This window comes from Pseudochaenichthys georgianus, chromosome 10, assembly GCF_902827115.2.
Source record: "Pseudochaenichthys georgianus chromosome 10, fPseGeo1.2, whole genome shotgun sequence".
Lineage (NCBI taxonomy): Eukaryota > Metazoa > Chordata > Actinopteri > Perciformes > Channichthyidae > Pseudochaenichthys > Pseudochaenichthys georgianus.
In genome coordinates, this window is record NC_047512.1 from 35,784,717 (window position 1) to 35,810,599 (window position 25,883).

Here is a 25,883-nt window from a genome sequence, read left to right on the forward strand (position 1 = left end):
AATAAACATCGATGCAAACTGTTGCGTTGATTTTCTTTGTTGAGCCAAGGCATTTGTTTTTAGAGTGTACAATTACCCCAAGCACAAGACTAAAGAAAATACTGCAGGTGATACAACATTGAAATAATGTATATTTTGGTTTGTTGGAAGCTGGAAAAACTTCAGGCCCTTGGAGCCAGAGGCGTCTTGTTCCTAGCCCGGCCTGGAATAAAGAAGGAATGGACCTGCGAAGTAATGATGCAAAGGTGCAATGTCAGCAGCAATGCCTCCACCTGCCTCCGAAGGATGGAGGTGTTATTTGAATTTGTTGCGAAAGGTATTGTTGTCTGTTAAAGTGAATAAAGAAATTATTAAGTAGGTAGTACTGTAACTTACATTTTTTTAGAATTAACCAATAATGTAATTGGAAATGAAATTAGACAATTAGATGTCGTTTTCTAATAAAGTTTAGGAGGAGCCCATAGGGGTAATTGACAGCAATTAACTTACCACCTCTTCCTTAAAATCAAGCATTCAAATGGGAGAACTAGTGAATTACATGATGTTGTTGATGCTATCCAAAGCTTATTTTCTTTAATAGGTTGGAGTCATACAGAGCCTGCAGCAGCCTCTGAAACCCCACAGCCTCCTGCGGAAAACTTGCCAGCCACATCAAGTAATTGCAGAAGTCTATTGTACACACTCTTCTTATTGTTTTTCTGACTATTTTCGTTATATGAGGATTTTATAACAGCCAGGAGCTGACCATTCAAATGACATTTGTTGAACGCCTAATGAGTCAAATAATGCCTAAGAACTTAATGTCATTACTTTTATTATCACTTATGAGGACATTCCTATTGGTGGGGTTAGAGACCAATGTGTCCTTTTTCTGTGGTAAAATTATGTTTGCATGGTGCATTGAGTGGTTGTCCTTGATGTAATATAAACTTGTGTTATTTTTGTAAGCTTCAAAGTCATTGTCCCTTTTAACAGCAACTTGTATGTTTTACAAATTGTATCATTTTCTTTTTCAGAAGTCGTCATTGCCACCGCAGACACCCCCACCGAGTCCTCTGGTAGGTAGCACAGCATAGTTCATCGCGATTTCCAGTAACATAGGAGGTTCTGTACATTGAAGAAGATGGCGTACATCCATTCTACTCTTTCTACTTCTATGTAGGAAACCTATCCGAGGAGATGTACACCCTGACACTCATCCCTGTCCCAGCTGCAAGCACCTATTCACTCCCTTCACCATCGGCTGCGTCCCAGCCAGGGAAGAGGTAGAAGGGTTAGTGTTTTGTTTGGGTGATTCATTACATTTTAAATAATGAGTGTTGAGTGTTATTTGCCCTCTGGCATCATGGTTTATAATAATAGCACTTGTCATTTAAATGCACCTTTCAAGGAACCCAAGGTCATTTTACATATACAACAGAAATAAAAATACAACACAATTCACAGATATCTTAGGGAAACCGTCTTTCCATAAATAGGGTGTGATTTGTCATAAAGTCACAGCAGGACGCTAACAAAATATATTATGAAAGTTATTTAAGTTGATTCAAATATACATTTTTGACATACTCCATATTTGAACTCAGTAGATCAGGAACATGAAGGGCACAAATCATCTATAGCCCACAGAGGTTGTGATGCTATCTATACCCCAGTCTCTACCGTCACTTACATTTAACTTATCTTACATCTGTCACAGGTTTGCCCTCAGAGCGCTCCTCCTCTCCAATAGTTGCTACCTCTGTAGCAAATGGGTGTAGCAGTACCACAGGTGAAGGGATGAAGAAGAGGACTAAGGGTATGTTTTGTTTTTGTGGTACATCCTACTGAACAAATAAATAGCTGTATTCTCCCATTCACGCGCAAGTCCTTTAGCACACCACAAGTTACGCACATTTCAGACAAGGTATCAGATCCAGGTTTCCATAGTCCCTCTCTTTTTAATAACCATAAAAAACCATAAAGGTTTGCTCAATGAATTGTCTTTTATATATAAGGTGGTTAGAAATGATGTTTCATGAAATAAAACAAAAAGGAAGTTGGACACAAATAGGCCACAGTGCAGATTAGCTAATGTTCTCTTCCTATATGAAAGTCATTAATCAAATATTCTTCTGGAGGATGTCCAAACCTTTTCTTCATTTGTTAATAACTTCTTATTTGCACCATTTCAGGCTGCAGAAAATGCTCAAGGCAGCAGATATTCAACTACAACGGAATAAAAGACAGAAGGGTAGAGAAGGTAAGATGTTGAAACTGACAGAGCACTGAAGCAGCATGCATTACCCGTAGTCGCTGATATGGCTAACACTTGTTTTTGACTGTCTGTTGTGTGTGCCCGTGTGTAGGGAAGAAAAGAGGTAATTGTCTGCTGGCTACCTTGCGCATCATGGTGAGAAACAGCTCTTTGGTTAGCTTTTTTTTAGACTGTTGCGTTATAAATAAATGTATTACTTCATAACTAGTTTTACTATCAGGCTTCTACAAAACTGACCCTAAGTAATTTGTTGTTTTTTGATAACCCATGCATATGAAATTATCTTGTGGCACATGCAATGATCTTATGGTTGTTTTTATTCATTGTGTTTTTCAGTGGGAGAAAATGGGAAGACACCTGGGAGCCTGCCGGTCAATTCAGTGGGGTGTGTGTGTGTGTTGTGTGTGTGTGTGTGTGTGTGTGTGTGTGTGTGGTGTGTGTGTGTGTGTGTGTGTGGTGTGTGTGTGTGTGTGTGGTGTGTGTGTGTGTGATGGTGTGTGGTGTGTGTGTGTGTGTGTGTGTGTGTGTGTGTGTGTGTGAAAATATACCGATTTGTTTATTTGTTTTATTAAAAGATTTCCCTTTTTGCAACATGGAGTCAAATGCTTCAATATTGTGTCATTATTACTCATGTCAATGAAGGACACTACTACACCACATTTCAAATAGATATAACCCATGAAATAATATTATAAATATTTAGGATTGAGATTGTGAAATCTAACAAGTACCTTTGTGTTTCATCTGAACAATAAACTGGACTGGTCGGATCACTGCTGCTATCTACAAGAAGAGACAGAGCAGACTGTATCTGCTGAGGAGACAGGTATTTTGTTTCAAGTATAAAGGAGCTTTGCATTAATTGTATTTATATTGACCCGAATGGTCTTGAACGGGACTTTAGTGGCACTAGATATATGACCAGGCTATAGTAGGCCATATCATTTTTTCACCTAGTTGTAACCCATAAGTGTGCATCTTACTGAGATTAAGATAAAGATGTGCCTTTACCTCACTGGTTGTAGAAAAAGCTTCTTATATTCTTTAGCATAGCTAGCTAACCAGATGCTAATAACAACAAAGTTATTGACTGTACAGTATGATCAGTATGACAGATCGCCACTGGGCTTTCAACTAAAGAAACAGCCACGCAAAAACTGCGGCATGGGTACGGCTCCTTATGGGTACTGCAATTGTTGGCCCGGAGCGATGTTCTGGTGCTCTCCGTCAGAACTGCACCCCTGTCAGACAAGACATATACCACGTGATGACACGTTAGGCTCGTGTTGTGTTAAAGGACCCTGACCTTGGCCAGGAAAAACAAGTACTCGCTTGTTTAATTATTTTGCGGTCTAGATTTCTTTAATTTTTTTCTTTTTTGCGTGTTTATAAATTACCTCAAGGGCCGTACCAAATGGTCTTGCGGGCTGTATACGGTCCGGGGGCCGGAGGTTCCCCACCCCTAATTTATGAGAATAAATGAAAAACAGTTATGCAATACTATATGACAGTAAAACACGAATACAGGTGAGTGATTTGTAAAATATCCATAAAAAAAAAGAAAATCTGTTTGCCATAAATTCATTTTGCTCTCAAAGTGCACCAGGTTGATACATTTAATTTCAATATTTAAAAAAAGGGGAGCATGCCCCCGGACCCCCCTAGAGGAGGTGAGGACCCCCCCCCCAACTTATAAAATAGCACTTTACCTCTGCTTACACCTATATGCTATTGTTTATACTGTGAGCTGATTATCGAGCCTTCATTGTAAGAGTCGCGGGTACACTGTGTATGTAAGTATTCCACTGTAGCGCCCAGTACATTAATGGGAAACCCTAGTTTGTACATGTTCAATTCATTTGTAACACTGTACACATGAACGTTTCTTTTTTCGGTTCACCAAAAAAAAAATCATTCCAAGCTAAACTCAAATGTTGGCAGCCCTGGGTGACAGTACTCTTCAAAGGGTTCACGAAATATGACTACTACTCTTACTGTTTAACATTTTGGGTTACTTAATGTTACTAATTATTATTATTATTATTATTATTATTATTAAGGCTAATAAAAATGACAAGGCTGTAATGCTAACTAACGTGCTAGCTACTAGCTAGGTAGCTAACTTGATCCAGCCACTCCTGGGGCCTCATTTATAAAAGGGATATACGCTCAAAAAATAGCGTACCGTCAGTTTCTACGCAATGTTTGCGATTTATAAATACTAACTTGACGGGAAAACGTGCGGTCCTCCACGCAAAACTCTAACCCATGCGTACGCACTAAGCACAACAATGGAGAGACGAGAAACTGCGACACCGTTGGCAGAAGGAAGAATGGAGAGAAATGTGTGGAAATAATACCATAAATAAAATGTTACCTCTTATTTATCATATATGAAGAATTCATTTTCACAAATTGATTAAAGTCAATCTTAAAATGATTTAACAAACGCCTGTTTGAGACTCCTCGGTGCACACAAAAACATAACTTGGAGAAATAAATAAATACGGATATGTTATTTAAAAATTTATGAAATGTTTTCTCATAAATGATGTGGTAAGCAGGAGGACAGAATTACGTCTAAACTGACGCCGTTTTGCATTTCTATAGGTTGTAGATACGAGCATGGTTTTATATACTATCATATTTAATCGTGTTTTATGCCATTTGCCAAGACTTGATAAGTCGCTCTTAAAACACAGGAGGTATGAAAACTAAGAACACCATATGTGGTAAATTGTACAGCTAATATAACACAACACAACACATTAGTTGTATTTCCTTTAACTGGTGGTGATCGACAGCTGGGACACAAACCACAAAATACAAAAACATAATTCAGATCCAGTCATCATGACTCCACTCCGGAGGGATTCCCCGATCATTTCTTAGAGTTTCTCATTAACGGGGTGTCTCTTGTCCCCGGTACAAACACACTGCCTGAGGAAGGCTATGCGTATTTTTTTTGTCATTAAACTTTTTCGGACCACTTATTTATTTATTTTGGTGACGATCCGACCTCCATGCTGCTACTCTGGTTCAAACTGCATCCACCAAACAATATGATTTATCTCGACCTCCCCAAAATAACCAAAATCTGACACGGTGTGAGATGTCTTTTTTAGCTGTTCTGTCGTCATTTCCTGCGATCTGCTTCATAAAGTCAGTCAAAATGAATGAATGAATGAATGAATGAATGGGCGTTTCTTTGACTATTTATAGGCAAATATGGGCGTTACGTGAAGCCCGCAAAAGCTGCACCGCATTTCGAGTCGATTGTGATTTATAAAGGGAAACCAGCGTAGGAAGTGCTGTACGCACTTTCCTCGCCGGTACGCAATGTTTGGTGAATCGGAAAATGTCGGAACATTTCTGTACCTATTTTTTGGATTTCTACTAAGTAAGCAACCTTCCCACGTGAATCCTACGCACGGCGTTATAAATGACGCCCCTGGTCCTTTCATCAGACGGGAAACGAAAGAACGAGCAAGACCCATTGCTGGTATGATAACAACCTGGTGTACACAGGCATCTTGTTAAAGTTATCTTATCTTAGCCAGCGCCATATAGATAGATTATATACAGGGCTGCACATAACTGGTGCGCATGCGCACCTCCGCCAAAAAAAGAGCACCGGGTCATTTGAAAAAAGGCGCATTTGCGTACCAACATTGAGAGAGAGAGAGGAGAGAGAGAAGGGAGATGAGAAAAGAGAGAAGAGAGAAGAGAGAGAGAGAGAGGAGAGAGGAGAGAGGAGAGAGAGAAAGATATTTGCGAGTTGCATATGAACTCAGGGCCGGCCCGTAGCACTGGCGTTATAGATGTTCGCCAAGGGCGCCAGATCTGGGGAGGCGCTGCGCTGGCAGCTCTGGGAGGGAAAAAAAACATTTTTGACCGTTGGGGCTCATCCTTATTTTCGGCCTTGATGTAACAATATTCATAATTAAGTAAATGTAACACCCTTTTCACCCCGGTTACACGTTTCATTTGCCCTGTACGATGGGCGCTGTAAGTGATGAAAATGGGGGATGTTGGCTTATCTGGCGCCGGCAGCTCACAGCCAAAGTGCGAGTGAGCGTGGGAGAGAGGGAGGGTGCACCGGTACCGGCGCTGTTGTTATTAGAATCTGGTGCTAGCTGCTCTAATGGATATACGAAGAAGATGTTTCTACAATAATGTGGAGGGAGAGTCCTCTCCAGTCAGACTGAGAGGCTGATAACTACAGCTCAGTGAGGTAAAGGACTCTGCGTGTTTAGATAGTTCACTTTAGTCTAAGTTATCTCAGTGGGTCTCAAAGGGTTTGGTCACAATTTATGTAAACACATATTTCCAAGGCACTTTATAATTATTGGGATAAACAGGTTTGAAATCATTCCAATGTATAGGCTACTATAGGACAGTAACAAAAAATATCCTTTAAAACTGGAGAGATAAAAAAAAAGCATAAATAAATACATGTTAAGGTAAAATAAGATATGAACAACAAAAATAAAATAAGTTACATTCATTTGTTATTGGCTATGGTAGGTTATTGGTTGTTCACATAATAACCTTTTTGCGCACCATAACTATAGGTGACGCCCAGCTGCTGTTACTGCGGCGGGCCAGTCCTCCCTCCATGCTCTGTTGTATCTGCTGGTTGGCACTTTCTTGCTTCTCTGAGGACATACGGCGTGGCGTTTGCTTGACTGGGGCACATGACCTGGTTAGGATGTCATGCTGCACCAGGCTAGTGCGGCCGAGGTCATCAGGGCCAGTAGAGAACACACTGCCATATGTGTGCAGTAACTTTGCAAGCTGGGGCTGCTCTTCAGCTTTCAGCTCAGTAGAGCTCTGGGCGTAGAGCTGTTGCAGGTGCTTTGGGACCGTGGGACCAATGACAGTCTGCCCTGGCTGATCTGTAGTGGCTGCAGGCTGTACAGCTTCGACATGGTTGAAGAACAGCTGCGATGGCCCCCTCCTTGATGGTTACGGGAGCGTTTCCTGGATTGAAGATGCGGAGGGGCACAGTTCCAGAGTGCTGAGTTTCTACAAGGGCTCGGGCTACCAGCAGTCTGTGTTTTTCAACGAAACCCTTGGTGGGGCTAAGCATTACTTCCCCTTTAGCTTGTCCTTTATAACGTGTGTAGCCTGGCACCATGTAGTCCCGTCCAGGCTCCACTATAACAGTCCGGGATACTCTCACTGCACGTGATGGTGGCTTGAAGAATGGGACCTCTTCACCAAACAGAACCATACGATTGGTACCATAGTCAAGACGTGCTTTGGATTGGACCAGGAATGGATGGCCTAAAGGGCTTCACCTGAAGCTATGTCAGCAACCAAGAAGTGTATGCTAACTTGGCGTCGGTTTATCTGGACAGGGAAGTTAGCCTCACCGAGTACAGGTATGTCACCTGGACCGATACCAACAACGGATGTAACAACTGATTGCTGGAGAGGAGGCCGGACCTCTGGGTGAATAGCTTCGTACTGATGCAGAGCCAACACACTTTTCCGTGCACCACTGTCCAAAACAGCCCACACTTCCAGTTCATTTATAAGCATGAGAATACTCATTTCTTGATTTTGTGTTTTAAGGTGATTTCAGGAAATGCTGAATAAACTTGGGCTCTTGTTGTTTTCTTTGGTGAGGAGCAATTTATCTTCATGTGACCTAATCCTGAACAGTTATGACAACGAATCTCCTCCCAGTTAAGGTCTTTATGGCCTTTTTGTTTGCTGGGTGTGAATTTTGGGTTGGAGAAGGTGTGTAGGGGATATGGGCTGGAGTTAGCAGGCTCAGGCTTCCATCTGGGTCCTGGGAGTGTGGCTGCAGTCTCAATTGGCTCCTCCTCTGCTCTTCCCTGATGACAGCAGCACGGGGCCTCCGCTCAGTGATGATGTGTGCCCCTGGGTGCATGCGGCTAGTGACATAAAGCGCAGTCTGCTTGGTGGTTTCATGGCGGCGGGCAATGTCATAGGCTTGGGCTAGTGTCTGAGGCCGCTGCTCCAACAGTTTTTGAATAATTTCTGCATCTCCCAGAGCATTAGTGAAAACTTCAACGTCTATCACGTCTTGCTCAGTCTCATTCCTGTTACTGTAGGCTACAGACACTTTCCCATAAATGTCATCCCTCAAAACATGAAGAGCCTCACCCGTTTTGCGGACACGCTGTCTTAATTCAATAGCCACTGCTGCTGCATTCTCTGAAGAGGGGCCGTATGCAGTCTCTAGTTCCTCCAGCAGGTGGCGGTAGTCCCACTGTGAAGACCTGGGATTTCTGTGGACAATTGCCGCTGCTGCACCCACAAGGCAAAACTTCAATTGGATAGCCATAGTCTTTTCTGACCAACAATTAGCTTCAGCGCAGCTCTCAAACCTGTGCAGGAACTCTTTCCAAGGTGTTGTGCCATCATACTGACCAGGGCGCAGTATTGGGACTCTTTCTCTCTGTTCGCAGTCCTCCTCACCCTCTGAAGAATCCGGGCAGTATGCACGGCGAGGCTGGCGTGCACGTGATTTTGGCCATTCATATTTGGGGGAATAGCACTTTAATTGCATAGTCTGACTATGCTCTTCTTCTGGTGACAGCCTTTTGCATGGAGGATAAGGGACTGGCGTGCTATCTATGAATTATCCCCTATATTCAGGGGTAAATGGGTTTGAAACAGTAGCAGACATATACGTGTCCTGCAACCTTGATGGCGTGGCATGAGCATGGGGGCTATACACGTGATCGCATGGGTTTCGGCCTTGTATTTCACAGTCTTGAGCAAAAGGGTTGGTGCTTGAAAACCTCGGCCGACTGGGCTCATTGTCACATATGAAAGGGTTAAAACGTCCAAACACTTTATTTCTTTCATTAACATTGTCCATTTTAAATTCCACCTGTGTCTCTGTAGCAGTTAGACTCATGAACAGGTTGGAATAGCTTGTTAGCTCGTAGCAATCCACCGTTTATTTACTCTGTTTATGTTCTCACCATTGTCTTTATGTTGAACAGGAACAGTCCCTTCGTGGTCGCCAATGTTGAACTTTCCTGTCGGCTCCCAGACCGTGGTCGAGGAAACAGGGGGGGATGACTCTCTGTCGTCTCCCAGTGCAGAAGCAACACGCTTCGGATTCAATAACCCACTTTATGAAATCATTGGAGAGAGGCGAGCCTGTCTTGGGAGGTCGTTGTATTTATTTAGTTCTTCCGTTACACAAGATACATCACAGACCTATGCTTTTTCCCGCTGCCGCGTTTCATTTCCAGAAAATATATCTACCGCTCGCTCACTCTCGCTCTACCATCCCCACTCTCACATGCACGCACCACACCCCTCTCTTAAAGGGGTAGCGATCTCAATCTTCATGACCCTAATGTCATAACATTTGATTATATCCACTTGTCGAAGATGACAACAGAGACTTTCGACCCAAAACCAGCTGTTGAGTTGTGGATACAAGCAGCTAATCACAGACTCAACCAGAGAGAAAGTAGTAGGCCTACATCATCAGCTACCATGTCTGACAGAGAGGAAGACAGTGAGGAGAACAGTCAGGATAGTGATGACAGCTTGTAGGATTACTGGTCGTGCTATGTTGTCTTGTGTTTCACCTCTACATGTGTGGTTCTGTTCACCTCTGTGTGTTCAGTGCCGTGTGTCTGGCAAATAAAGTCAAGACCCCCTCAAAAGTTACGGTTTATTTCATTTTAAGGATGAGCACCAAGCAACATCTCCAGGTGCTCCTTTGAGAACCAGGGCAAAAAAGTGATGTGCACCCCTGATTATATATCTATATGGCACTGATCTTAGCTATCTCTTAGTGGAGGAAAACAATTGTGACATCACTTACTTACTCTGGGATTTGTAGTCTTTCTAGTTCCGTATTTTTCATAGTCTTATATTTCAACAGTTTTACGACAAACTGTGACTTTGACATGGAAATTATTTTTTAAGATTGACAAACATCATGGCACAATTCAAACGGGATCGAAAGATAAGTTTTCTCTCTCCATTGACTTCAATACATTATTTTTCCGAAATAAGGTCCCATGGACCTCATGAAGTAGATGGGCGTGACTTCGCCACTCTATTATACATCCATGGTCTGTAGTTCGTTTATAGCATAACGTTAGCATTTTGCTTCTGGCCATTAGATTTATGATTCGAAAATTATAAAAGTAGGGTAGATATGTGGAGATTATCCGGCTGAACAAAACGTGCATTTATCAAGCAGGTTCGTTTTCCACAGATCTTATTTCGAGCTATTTTCCAAAATCCTATGGAGAAATCCCATTGACTCATGCTAACTCACTTCCGGGTTGTAGGACTCATCACTGCACTATATCTCCGGTCAAGTAAAGCTAATATGTGTTTAGCTAGCTCGTCCTTTAAAAAAATATGTAACTACAACTGATTTACTTGCAATAAACATTAAAATATTGGAGGCATGCAGTGCAGCACATTACTTGCTTGGCGAAGTCAGATGGAGAGGAAGTTGTGGCCGATGTCCGGTGCGTTCATGGTCATCGGATAGTAATCGGTAGCATGGTGTTCACTTACTACGCGTTCGCACAACGTAACGTACAGTAATTCCACAACCACATAAATGGATTAACATCGATTTAGCTGGGGCAACACAAATAAATAAATGAATGAATCTACTGGTTTCATAATTTGAACCAAAAGTGGTGCATTTTGCACTATTTTTTTTATTTATCTTATTTATTTTCTTATTATGTCCTATTTATATTATGTTGCACTGTTGGAGGAGCTCGGGATCTAAGATTTTAAATGCCAAAATTACACTGTAGCTAGCATCTGATAACAAAAACCCTTGAACCTTAGTGGTGTTTATTTTTCACGGAGTTCAGTTGCTAAGCGATCACACAATGTCACGTCCGGTATATCCACAACAACACAAATGGATTAACATCGATGTAATACATTAATGTAGCCTTTGTTTCTGCTAAAAGAGGTGTCGAACAGCTAGGGCCACAACAAAATTGGCAAAATCGAGTGTGACGTGAAGGAGTTTTGGACTACTTTTCTCCGCGCCGTTCCTAATGAGCTTGCTTTAAAAGAAGAAACACTCAAAACAACCAGGACGAGGGTTAAACAAAAATCTGTTTTAATCATAAACGGTAATAATGCAATACCATATAATACATTACCATACAAAGCCATATCATATGAGTAATGTCAGGAGTATGCCTACTCCTGGCCTTGTTCACAGGCTGCCCCGAACTCGGGCCGCGCGAGAAGAGAGGACGAAGCAACCAGTTGCACGTCCCAAAACCAACAAAGGGGTGGAGTTTCATTTGGGAGATACCAAAACGCTATCTCACAGGGAATCTGCGCGGGCAGCTTTGAAAGCCACAGGTGTTGGGAAGGCCTGCAGGATGCACCTCATTAAAAATCAGGGGAAATGTCCCTCCCAATTTGCAAAGCCTATCGATGGTTTAACCCAGAAAAACATTCTCAGGGATAATCTTTACACTCAAAACAGAAATCACCATTAATTCTGCAACTTCCTTCTTCACAAATAGCTTAAAACACTCTTTTGATAAACAGGTAAACAGTCAAAGAAAAAGACTATTGCGCTTATCTACTTTTAAGAAAAAGGGAACATTGTTTCAGGAATCTATAAAAAACCTCTCTATATGGTAGAGGAAAAATGTACTTTTTGTTCCTTCAACTATTAACACACAGGAATGTATAAACTCACACATATACTTATTCAAGATATATAGACTTCTCTGAAACATGTCCTGCTTGAGATCCTAAGCAGAATATAGTCTTTCCCCACCAAGCATCCTGTCTTGCATACCTCCACATCCCCCACAGGGCAATAAAACCCAGTTTACTTTTAACAGCCCTTTGTCTATCGCCATTTTAGTCCTCACATTTATGAAAGGATAAAACAGAGAAATCACTATAAAACACAAACACAGGTATTGTTTGAACAGTATTCACTTAACTGCTACTATTGATAATTACCAGAGAGACTCAAAGAACCTCTTTTAATGTCTGGAAATTGCAACAAGACTTTCTGCCATTTCAAGTGTAACACACTTCTTTGGTACAATATCTCACATCAATTTCCACAATTCCCTCTTTTGCACTCTTAAAAAAGAGTGCAACTTACACAAGGCACTTGAAACATACTTATTGTCACTCCTCTCAACATTATATTTAGAGCCCTTTAAACATTTGGAAACAGCCCTTCATAGCAATTTCTTATGGCAGAAGGAGAGGGAGACCAAAACATGTCAAAAAGCTGAGTCCCCATACTCGTCCTCTCCCTCCGAGACATAGGCCAACAGAGGCATTTCATACGGGGGGGAGAAGCATCTTTTCCTTCAATGGTGGAACTGATTAGTCTGACACATAATGAGCGGATGCACGGCACACAACAACACCCACATGATAGTCTTTGTCCATGGATATAACTCGAATGGTTTCATCAGACCTCTCTGAGGGCAGGATGGGCTGGTTACACGCAGCACATTTAGGCGCCAGGACCCTGTGGTAGTCTTTCAGACCGTAGATTTTATTCTCAGTGTCCACAGTGAAGGGCACTCCGTCCAGGCTCTCGTTGCAGATGACGCAGCGGAAACAACCGGGGTGGTAAGACTTCCCCAGGGCCTGCAGGATCATGTCCATGATCAGATGTCCACATGCGTTGCACTTGTCTGCTGGAACCCAGAGTACAGAAAGTCCTCTTCACAGAAAACCCTTTCTGCGTCATAGTAGAACGCCTTCCCTCTCAGCCTTCGACTACAGGCGCTGCAGGTGAAGCAGCTGTCATGGTAGAGGCTGCCCATAGCTTGGCAGGCCTGGCTGGCTCCATACACCGTCTTGTTGTACTTAACACACACTCCTGTTTCAGCGGAGAGTGGAGTCCCCTGTGTCGTCCTGGCTTGCCGTGTCTTTGTCCCCCCGATCCGCTGACGGCGGCTTCTGGGCTGCCTGCTAGAGAGATGTCTTCCTTCTCCTCCGGCTCGCTGATGGCGGCTTCCGAGTCGATGCTGAATAGATTTCCTCCCGATCTTCCTTCTCCGGTCCGATGATGATGCCTCCTGGGACGACTGCTGGATGGATGTCCTCGAGGTCCTCCAGTCCGCTGATGACAGCATCCGAGTCGACCTCCATGACGAGAGCCAGATCCGTCCTGATGTCGTCTAGGGTCCTCGCAGGTGTTTTCCCCCGCCGCACACTGGCTCCAGTGGTACCAGATGTCCCCCTTTCCTTGTAGGCGGACGGCATGGGATGTCCGCTGGGTCACTCGGTCGGGGCCGGAGAGCCTGGGGTTGATCCTCTTTGTCCTGCTGACAGTCAGCCTCCTGCGTCTCGGGTCCCCCTTTTGGCGTCAACAACCTGTGTGGAGAAATCTGATACAAATCCCTCAAGCCTATGCTCCGGGCTCTGGGGCCCTCGGCTGTTTGACCCACCAGTGCGTGGCCACTTGGAGCCTGTTGGTGGGGTGTCTTAAAACAACAGACGTCTGTGCACAGGTTTTCTAAATTAACTGTGCAGCTTCAGAATCTTAATACTTGGACTGTGCCAACTAAATAAGAACCCCAACATGTGACGTTTAGATACTACTGGGACCCCAAAGCAGAGACTGACAAAAATAAAGTTTCAAAAAGTTGAATAGACAAGGTAATCCAAGGCAGGTACTGACGACAGGGAGCTTCGCTGGCCGTAGTAAACCAAAAACAAAGCTGCGGAAAAACGTTTCCGACCAAAACTCAAAAAGAACTCCTAAACCAACTACAACAGACTCCAGGCTGCAGAAAGGCACTCCGGACCGTGGGACAGCATGAAAAATACTCTGGCAGAGAAGTGAGGTGAGGGTCAGGCTCTTAAAGAGCAGGTAATCAAGTGAGTGGGGACAGGTGTGCCTCATCTGCAGCCAGGAGTAACCAGCCACGCCCCCCTGTCACACACCAGCCCTGCAGAGACAGAAAGACAGAGTAGTGAGGGGTAAAAGGAGCACACAACAAGTTAAACACAAAAACAACAAAAGCCCCATGCAAAACATAACAGTACCCCCCCCCTCAAAGGACGCCTCCTGGCGGCCTACCAGGACTATCCGGGAAACGGACATAAAAGTCTCTCAAGAGTTTTGGGTCCAAAATCAGCGAGCGAGAAACCCATTGTCGCTCCTCTGGCCCATACCCCACCCAATCCACTAAATACTGGTATCCACGGCCCCACCTTCGAACCTTCAGCAACCTCCGTACAGTGAAGGCCGGGTGGTTGTCGATGAGCCGGGGGGGTGGAGGGGGTTTGGTTGGAGGGCAAAGAGGGCTGCAGGAAACTCTCTTAAGGAGTGACACATGAAAAGTGCGGTGCACCTTCAAGGCAAGAGGCAACTTAAGCCTAACCACACTAGGATTGATGACCCGTTCTATCTCATAAGGTCCAATGTACCTGGGAGTGAGTTTCCGAGAATCCGTTTGAAGAGGGATGTCACGGGAGGAAAGCCAAACCTTCTGGCCCGGTTGGTAATCCGGAGCTGGTCGTCGATGACGATCCGCCATCCTCTGGTTCCGGGCGGAGGTGCGGGTAAGAGCTGCCCGGGCTTCACGCCAGACTCTGCGGGCTCGCCAAAGATGCCCCTGTACTGAGGGAACTGCCACCTCTCTCTCTTGAACCGGGAAAAGGGGAGGTTGGAAGCCGTTGGAAGCCATAAAGGGTGACATACCTGTGGCAGAGCACACCAGGGAGTTGTGGGCGTACTCAACCCATGGCAGATGAAGAGACCATGAGGCTGGGTTTCGAGAGGCAACACAACGAAGAGCCGTTCCCAGGTCCTGATTTGCCCGCTCCGTCTGGCCATTGGTTTGGGGATGGTACCCAGAGGACAAACTGGCCGCCGCCCCCAATGCCCGACAAAAGGCCTTCCAAACTTGGGAGGAAAACTGTGGACCCCTGTCTGAAACAATATCCTGAGGGATACCATGCAGCCTAAAAACATGCTGGGTGAGAAGAGTGGCAGTCTCGAGGGCAGAAGGTAGTTTAGGCAGGGGGACAAAGTGCACAGCCTTAGAGAAACGGTCAACGATGGTCAGAATAGTGTCGTTCCCGTCTGATGGTGGGAGACCAGTCACAAAATCCACCGCAATGTGGGACCAGGGCCGGTGGGGAATGGGAAGTGGGCGAAGAAGGCCAGCGGGGGCCTGATGTGAGGCCTTGCTGCGGGCACAGACGGAACAAGCTGAGACATACTCCTTCGTGTCTGCGGACATAGTGGGCCACCAGAAGCATTGTCGAATTAGAGCCAGGGTCCGATGAAAACCTGCATGGCAGGCAACTTTGGACGTGTGTCCCCACTGGAGCACTGGAGATCTAACATCGGGGGAAACGAACAGCCGGTCTGGTGGACAATCCTGAGCCGCTGGATGGTCCTCCTGGGCCTCCTGGACCACCCTTTCAATCTCCCATCTAGCTGCTCCCACAACACAGGAAGATGACAGAATGGTTGCATCCCTTGAGTCCTCCACTGGGGAAGCGAACTGCCGGGACAAGGCGTCAGCCTTCACATTCCTGGAGCCAGGCCGGTAGGTCAAGGTGAAGTTGAACCGTCCCAGGAAGAGAGCCCACCGAGCCTGGCGTGAGTTGAGCCTGCGTGCAGAGCGAAGGTAAGACAAATTCTTATGGTCCGTCCATACTATAAAAGGATGGTTGGCTCCCTCCAGCCAGTGCCTCCATTCTTGAAGGGCCAGAACCACTGCCAGCAACTCCCGATTACCAACGTCGTAATTCCTCTCAGCAGGGGTCAGCCGACGAGAGAAGAACGCACAAGGGTGGAGCTTCTGGTCTGCGGGGGAACGCTGGGATAAAACTGCCCCCACTCCAGAATCAGAGACATCCACCTCCACCACAAACTGGACCCCTGGATCAGAATGAGAGAGCACAGGAGCAGTGGCAAACAGACATTTCAGTTTTACAAAAGCTGCCTCAGCTGCAGGAGACCACTCAAAAGGCAACTTGACAGAGGTGAGTTTAGTCAGAGGCACTGCTACCCTACTATAGTCCCGAATAAACCTTCTATAAAAGTTAGCAAAGCCCAGAAACCTTTGCAATTGCTTCCTGTTAGAGGGAGTGGGCCACTCGGTCACTGCTTGGACCTTGGCGGGGTCAGTCCTTAATTGTCCCTTGTCGACGATAAAACCCAGGAAACTCACAGAAGAGGCATGAAACTCGCACTTCTCAGCCTTAACGTACAGTCTGTTCTCAAGAAGTCTCTGCAGTACCAGCCTAACATGCTGGACATGCTCCTGAAGAGTGCGAGAGAAGATAAGGATGTCATCAAGGTACACAAAAACAAACCTGTTTAACATGTCACGCAATACATCATTAATCATAGCTTGAAAAACCCCAGGTGCGTTCGTTAACCCAAAAGGCATTACTAAATACTCAAAATGTCCCCTGGGAGTATTGAATGCAGTCTTCCACTCATCCCCCTCCCTTATTCTCACCAAGTGGTACGCATTGCGAAGATCCAACTTAGTGAAGATGGTGGCTTCATGAAGGGGAACAAAGGCTGAGTCTATGAGTGGAAGGGGGTACTTGTTCTTGACTGTGATCTCATTAAGCCCTCTGTAGTCTATGCAAGGGCGTAGGGTCTTATCCTTCTTGTCCACAAAAAAGAAACCTGCGCCCATAGGCGATGAAGAGGGGCGAATAAGCCCAGCAGCGAGTGAGTCAGAGATGTAACTCTCCATGGCCTCCTTCTCTGGCCTAGAGATATTGTACAGTTTACTAGACGGAAAGGGGGTGCCAGGGAGCAAATCTATGGCACAATCGTAGGGCCGGTGAGGCGGCAAGGATAGGGCGTGATCCTTGCTGAAAACCTCCTTGACACTGTGATATTCAGGGGGTACAGAGGTGAGATCAATGGGTTTGAGGGGGTCTGGTGCTCTAGTAACTGTGGGGGGTACAGCAGAGTGTAAGCAATGAGAGTGACAGAATAAACTCCAGTTAATGATAGACGAGTTGGCCCAATCTATGTGGGGGTTATGGAGCTTCAACCACGGAAAACCTAAAACGAGTGGCGACATGGGTGAGGGGATAAGGTACAGGGAGATTATCTCGTGATGGTTGCCAGAGATCTTGAGGGAAACTGGAGCAGTACGGTGAGTAACTTGGGCTAGGAGTCTCCCATCTAAGGCAAACACATCCTTAGGTTCTGGAAGAGGCTCAAAAGGAAGTTTAGACTGCATCACAAAGTCAGAGTCAATGAAATTGTCATCCGCACCAGAATCAATCAAGACCTGCAGCGGAACAGAGTTCTGAGACCAGGAAATAGTACCTTTGACTGGGATGCGGTTGGAGGAGGCTGAGTTGATAGAAGTGTGGCTCATCAGTGCTCCCCCTGTCGCTGATGAGCCATGTCTTTTGGCAGAGAGGGACAACCGGCGCTGACGTGACCAGCCTGGCCACAGTAGAAGCAGAGTCTCTGACGAAGGCGGCGTTGACGTTCTGATGGAGTAAGCGTCATCCTTCCCAGCTACATGGGCTCCTCCATAAAGAAGGGAGAGACCTGGGTATCTGGAGAAGGTCTGGGAGGCCCGGAGTCAGGAGGATGGCGAGAAGGTCCAGAGAATGCCGGCCGACTAGGAAACTTGGACGGAGGGGAAAAGGAGGTGGAGCTATGTTTTCCTGATCTCTCCCTACGCCTCTCGCGGAGGCGGTTATCTAGTCGTATCGCTAGAGAAATCAACTCCTCTAAGGAGGAGGTGTCATCCCTAACAGCTAGTTCATCCTTTAACTCATCATTAAGCCCCTTATAAAAAATTCCCAGCAAAGCCATGTCATCCCAACCGCTCTCAGCTGCAAGAATGCGGAAATCAATAGCAAAATCAGCAACAGAGCCTGAACCCTGGTGGAGTGAAAGGAGTCTTTTACCAGCCTCCTTCCCCCTCACTGGATGATCAAACACTCTACGCATCTCTGCAGTAAAAAACGACAGAGACTGACTAATAGGCGAGTTGCTGTTAGATATGGCAAGGGCCCATGCTGCTGCTTTATCACTCAGTAGGCTCATGATGAAAGCAACCCTAGTTCTATCAGTGGAATAAGTGAAAGGCTGTTGCTCAAACACAAGACTACACTGGTGTAAGAACTGACTACAAGACCCTAAATCTCCTGAATACCTGACGGGTGTGGGGATAAAGGGCTCACGAGGATTGCAGGGCTGTCGTTCCGGATCAGCTTGAGGTGGAGGAGCAGGGTCTGTAGCTTGAGCATCGGCAGTCGGCGGGAGTGTGGAGAGATGTGCTGCGACCTGTTCCATACGGCCTCCGATGTTGGTCACACCGGCGGTTAAATCCTGAATCGTTTCCATAACTCTCTGCAGAGCTCTGTCATGTTGCCCTATCATTACCCCTTGAGCAGCAAGCGCATCCCTGAGTCTCTCATTCTCTGCGGGGTCCATATTGGCCAGAGTATTCTGTGACGTTTAGATACTACTGGGACCCCAAAGCAGAGACTGACAAAAATAAAGTTTCAAAAAGTTTAATAGACAAGGTAATCCAAGGCAGGTACTGACGACAGGGAGCTTGGCTGGCCGTAGTAAACCAAAAACAAAGCTGCGGAAAAACGTTTCCGACCAAAACTCAAAAAGAACTCCTAAACCAACTACAACAGACTCCAGGCTGCAGAAAGGCACTCCGGACCGTGGGACAGCATGAAAAATACTCTGGCAGAGAAGTGAGGTGAGGGTCAGGCTCTTAAAGAGCAGGTAATCAAGTGAGTGGGGACAGGTGTGCCTCATCTGCAGCCAGGAGTAACCAGCCACGCCCCCCTGTCACACACCAGCCCTGCAGAGACAGAAAGACAGAGTAGTGAGGGGTAAAAGGAGCACACAACAAGTTAAACACAAAAACAACAAAAGCCCCATGCAAAACATAACACAACATCTTTAGGTAAACTAAATAACATATTTCAATAGCTCTGAATTTCTGACAAGCATCTGTGTTTATCTTTAAATGAAATCCCTGAGATCCCATTAAAAATCTAAATATGATTTGAACTGCTAATGTTTCTGGTAAAGAAACACACTAATGTTATGGATTCAAAAACAACCAAAATCACGATACTAACAAAGTGAATGGCTTCCTGGTGATACTGCTTTTACCCGTCAGTGCTTAGATATTATCCCGCTGAAAAAATGAATACAGAATTCCCACCAACTGTCATCAAATGTCTTTCTATTATAAATGTAGATGAAATGTATATCCCCATAATGACCTAAACAATAAAGTCTATGGCTTTTACTTCTTTACCAGACTAGTTACATGATGTTGTCTAAATTACATTGTGTCTCATTACATTACTATGTTTTAACTTTAACTGTAAATATGTTCTTTCTACATTTCAAACCTCAGTTACTTTAATACCTGTTGAAACATTAGTTGACACATTACTCACAGGTCAGCTTCTTCAGTATTCCATTCTGAACTTACATCTCTCTGGCAGCCCCTTGGACACTGATTCTTTATCTGTGTTACCTGCTATAACTCAATCAATATTAGAGACATGTCAACATTCATCAAACAGTATGTTATCCCCAAATATGGAGCAGGTCAATTCTAAAACTGTCAATCAATGGTCAGATTGAACAATGGAGTTGGAGCAGCAGGTTCCTTTCAGTCCCTAAATGAAAAAAAAATGTACATTGTGAAGTTTACACTCCCCCTTTTTTACACATTAACTCATGTGTAAATAAAATCCTGTATGGGAAGAAAACCTTCAGGTCATAATTGATTATAAGACAATACCAAACATTTTTCCCAAATGGACATCCATTATTTCCACAGTAAACACTTCAGTGAAATGAAGTGTTTCTCTCCATCTTTCAGTCCTAAAAGAAACAGAATCCTCAAATGTCATAGTTTGAGTTTCACATTCTGCAAACTGCCACCTCCTGTGGGAGTGAAATATCATCAAGCAGATTAGAAACGGTTTCCCCTTTTGTGCAATGTTAGGAAACCTCTCATTTCACACATTATTATCACACAAAAAGAATGTGTTAGTCCAAAAACATGCTTGATTAGTCATTGTTTTAAATCATGCAGTTGCACTGATCAGATGCAGACATACACTCACTCACACTCACACTGTCAGGTTGTAAAGTCAGGTTTGGTCAGGTACACCTCAGAGTCAGTCATTGAGAGTGCCTTCCCAAGTTACCCTGTCGGTCAGGGTCAAAGGTCAGTTGGTCTCAGTCTTTTTGGCCATGTGTCGTGCTCTGCAGAGACTCCGATATTCCAGCACAGGCCAGCATCCTCCGTCTATAAAAATCTGTATATATGGAGCGCCATCATTTATTAATTCACAATTAAAACTATAATGTTCAAGATATCTCTAACTTTTCATTGGAACAGCGGTTTCCCAAATTCCCTGAAAAGTGTTAGCCAAAAAATGTCACTTCCTTATTGTACTACTACTGCAGTTCATTAACACCTAATCAATATCAACACGTCTAATAGATGTAATTCAGAAACTTGTGCACACAATTATTATCTTGAGTCAAACCTCTACTACGACCTGTGTAGCTCTTCATCTCTCACTATACCCATGTATCTGGTATACCTAAAAAAACAATGTTAACGTCTTTAACCGTGCGTGGAACACTGGGTGTCCTGAACATGTAACATTCACTCCTTCCTCTATCAAGGACCTAAACACAGAAGCAATTTCATCAATGGTTTGTAGCTGAACTTAGGAATTATCCCTCATGGTAGGTATGTTTTTACTTTTTAACATCTCTAAATGTCAGTTAATTACTAACTAAATGAATGTCCATTAGGAGGTGGTGACGCTAGTCCTCTAAACTCATAATCTGGTGCCGTGCGCTTCCTGTGAAGCTGCAAGTAAGATTTTAAAAACCCACTGCAGGGTGGGTCGAGTGACCCCTCCTCCCTATTGGTCGTCAATAATATGCACCCTTACAATGGGTGATTGAAGGCCCCACATTATTTCCCATGTCAGCATCAGCCCTCTTTACTCTAAAATTACTTTTTAAATAGGAATATGTAGAAATGGAACAAATATTCAATCTTCAGAAAAGTTCTTAACCAATGTCTATCTGGTGACTAGCCAACATATTTTAAAATGTCAGATGTATAAAAATAAGCCTAAATACTCCCTTACCATCAAATTCCAAATCTAGACACAAGGTGAACAGTTTTGGTAATGGACAATTTAATCTAAAAACAAAACAAAATTGGACTTTTGTCCTTGTTATTTGTTCTTCAAAATACATTAGCAAATACCCTGCGAAGTATTCGCAACATAACTAACCCTCCCCAGGATATGAACTCCATTAATCCCTTTACTCATAGTTAGTTTATATGTCTAGATTATTATGTGTGACCTAATAATCAGATGTCTTGTTTGCTAACCAATAATATTAAACTTTAATCTTTTCAGTATTCCAGACCATCGTTTAAACAATCAGCCTCCCCTCTCAAACACTAATGTTATTGTTGTACACCACCCTCTGGAAAACTCTTGCACAGTTATGCTGTCAAATCATCGCATAATTTCCTCAGAGTCTGAACCGTCTGAGACCAGCCTGTCTCAAGATCTTGTCACAATGTGAACAGTCAGTGATGCGTTGTCCTCTGCAGCTGTAGTCAATAGGATCAATTAAACTCTTGCACTGGGATGTCCTGAGGGGGAAGGCACCTCTGGATCAATGTGCTACAATCCGCAGACACACGTTGTCCTCTGCACAGCAGGAATCCCCAAAAACTGCTGTTCCTCTTCCCACCACTGTTGCCTTGGCAACGAGGTACACGTAAAATGTCAAACCCTCCTCAGATGCGTTCTTTGCACAGTTCTTCTGTTTCTGTAGTGAGCAACTCTTCACCAACACACTGATTCAGAGTACAACCCAAAGGTGGCGCACAACTTTCCAGTGCCGCTGTAATCACAATAAATCAGCAACTGGAGATAAACTCAATTTAAATCTCTCCCCCAAAGGGTTACAAAATAAAACGGCTGAGTGTCTATATGGTCAGGAATGCTGAAACATGTGAATGTTAAAACAAATTAATGGCAGTAGTCTACCCAGATTCTTTACTCCATTAAAAATAGTAAAACCACCTTGTAAAATCTTTTTTGTTTAGTTGAAGTCCTGCTTCTAAAATTATTAGTCAGAAAAAATAAACTTCATCTTTAAAATCCCCTTTAATTTGAAACCAAAAAAGGTCTTCCTTCTCCACCATGATCCTATCTCTACATCAAAGTCCCTACAAACTGATGATTTATCTTTAGAAACCATGATGAATGACTCATAAAACACTATTCTTCCTTACTTCAGTTCTAAATCAAATGAGCCAGACAGGAAACCCCCTTTAACCACTTGCTTATTCTATTCTTTTTGAAATTGTTTATCTAAGTTGTGTTACAAGCAGGTTAGATCTGTAACAAAATACAAAACTAACTGTATTTAGCGCTATAATTGAAAAACAAGTAATCTGATCATATCTAATGAATATATATGTTTGAACACTTGCTGGAAAGGTTTCTTCACAAAATGTAATCTCCATTACTAAAGCTCAAACCTAAAGAAATCATCACGGAACAGTTTTCTGTCCTTATCACTTAATTGTCTCAATACAAACTAAAAAGCGTTGTGAAAACTCCCACTCTTGAGAACATCTCAACACCTTATTCCATCTGAGCACGAGTGTCTGACAGACACGCCCTATTAATCCAAAACGGTCTTTAATGGTATCAATTGTGAACTTCCTTAATATGAATTGTAAATGCAACATATGTTCTCTTTAGAACACAGATATGACAGTAGCTGCTGAAACTGATTAATAGCAGTTTTCTGTCAACCTAGTTAAGCATGTTGTTGTTATATCTAGTAAATATATTTTTATTTCATGTTTACTCACAAAACAATATGACATTATTTAGAAACAAGTTTTACTCTCTCTGAACTCTTCAAAACATCTACTTGTCTTTCTATTTCCTCCCTGTGCCCTGCAGCTGCCGGCTCAAGTTTCCCCTCATCAATCACCTGTGTGTTTGTGCAACACCTCTGCCATGCGTAACCATTTAACAGATTCATTCTGACTGACAACCTTATAACAACCTCCCGTTGACTTTCTACTCTTTCTTCATAAACTTACAAACACAATTAATGTCTACTAATGATATTACAAAAACACTAGGTGGAATAATCCACTATTATGTTCAATTTGAATCAAACTTTAACCTGCTTCATATACTCAGCAAAAGCTATTATTACTTTCCCTCAACGATACTGTATGCAATAAATGCCTCTGAAATATAAGTAAACTTCTCAGTAAATGACAAATACCACGAAATTCACAATGCAATGTTTCTTATTTATTTAAATATCTACGACACATTGATCTATTAATCTTCAATGTTATTCCCTCCTTTTTCAGAGGAAAGCTGTGAAGTGGGGGCTTTCTCGAACCCACGCCTCCAGCCTGACTTCGCATGTCTTTATCTGACTTTTCTCCCTTATCTTATTAGTAATTATTCAGAGAAAATTATTCCCCGTACAGTCTATCGAGCTTTTTTAGATTAATAACCCCACAGAACAAGAGAACGAGATTCCGTTCGTTTCAAAATGGCTTTTTGAAATTTGCGTATCTCTCCCTTGGATTTATAACATATAATACACTCCAGCTTCCTATGAAGCTGAAGAAGCATTATTCAGATTCGTCCTGGGTGGATATCATTTCTTATGAAACCCACTGGACTTCCCCGACTGAAATTGCCGACTTGATTTCTCTAAAACCAACGGGGCCTTGCGCCATCGTCTTACATTTCTCGTCGCTTCACGTGTAGCATATCCCCGAGGTTCCTAACCGTTGCTTTATCAATATCAGTAGCCCATCGTTACCTACCTATTATAATATATGCATTGCATCATTTTACTGTAGTCCTTTGTTACCTACCGATGCAATATAAGCAGTCCTTCGTTACCTACCTATGTTATTTAAATATCTACATTGCACTCTTTACCGTAAATGACACCTGGAAATATCTTTGACAACTCTAAAATGTGTCAAATATTATTCCAGGCATCTCCCTTCTTCCGCTGGCTGCCGTGTTCCTCAAAACAAAACACTCATGACGTCACCGCGTCGGCACGTCCTTACGTCTCCACGTCATGACGTTGTCGGGGTCGCCATTTTGAAGGAGTTGGTACTACTTTTCTCCGCGCCGTTCCTAATGAGCTTGCTTTAAAAGAAGAAGCACTCAAAACAGCCAGGACGAGGGTTAAACAAAAATCTGTTTTAATCATAAACGGTAATAATGTAATACCATATAATACATTACCATACAAAGCCATATCATATGAGTAATGTCAGGAGTATGCCTACTCCTGGCCTTGTTCACAGGCTGCCCCGACCTCCCGGTCCGGGCCGCGTGCGAAGAGAGGACGAAGCAACCAGTTGCACGTCCCAAAACCAACAAAGGGGTGGAGTTTCATTTGGGAGATACCAAAACGCTATCTCACAGGGAATCTGCGCGGGCAGCTTTGAAAGCCACAGGTGTTGGGAAGGCCTGCAGGATGCACCTCATTAAAAATCAGGGGAAATATCCCTCCCAATTTGCAAAGCCTATCGATGGTTTAACCCAGAAAAACATTCTCAGGGATAATCTTTACACTCAAAACAGAAATCACCATTAATTCTGCATCTTCCTTCTTCACAAATAGCTTAAAACACTCTTTACAGGTAAACAGTCAAAGAAAAAGACTATTGCGCTTATCTACTTTTAAGAAAAAGGGAACATTGTTTCAGGAATCTATAAAAAACCTCTCTATATGGTAGAGGAAAAATGTACTTTTTGTTCCTTCAACTATTAACACACAGGAATGTATAAACTCACACATATACTTATTCAAGATATATAGACTTCTCTGAAACATGTCCTGCTTGAGATCCTAAGCAGAATATAGTCTTACCCACCAAGCACCCTGTCTTGCATACCTCCACATCCCCCACAGGGCAATAAAACCCAGTTTACTTTTAACAGCCCTTTGTCTATCGCCATTTTAGTCCTCACATTTATGAAAGGATAAAACAGAGAAATCACTATAAAACACAAACACAGGTATTGTTTGAACAGTATTCACTTAACTGCTACTATTGATAATTACCAGAGAGACTCAAAGAACCTCTTTTAATGTCTGGAAATTGCAACAAGACTTTCTGCCATTTCAAGTGTAACACACTTCTTTGGTACAATATCTCACATCAATTTCCACAGACGATTAAAAAATAAATGAAAAACATCTAATTTTGACAATAAAAACCGACCAATAGGCGCGGTAGAGCATTTGCTTGGTACTTCCGGGTATTTCTCCATGTTAACAATACCGTGTAACTGTCACGTTTGAAGGGGATTCATATCGATGTAATACATTAATGTAGCCTTTGTTTCTGCTAAAAGAGGTGTCGACCAGCTAGGGCCACAAGAAAATCGGCGAAATCGAGTGTGAGGATTCAAAGATAAATTAAAAACATCTAATTTTGACAATAAAAACCGACCAATAGGCGCGGTAGAGCATTTGCTTGGCACTTCTGGGTATTTCTCCACTGGTTGGGCCATGTTAACAATATCGTGTAACTGTCACGTT

At 43.5% G+C, this 25,883-nt stretch overlaps 1 protein-coding gene across 1 annotated transcript in view; it reads left to right on the forward strand.

Annotated features, from left to right (window-relative positions):
• Positions 1-25,883, forward strand: part of LOC117453314 (cyclic nucleotide-gated cation channel-like) — a 110,591-nt gene that overhangs the window by 79,623 nt on the left and 5,085 nt on the right. The window lies entirely within an intron of this gene.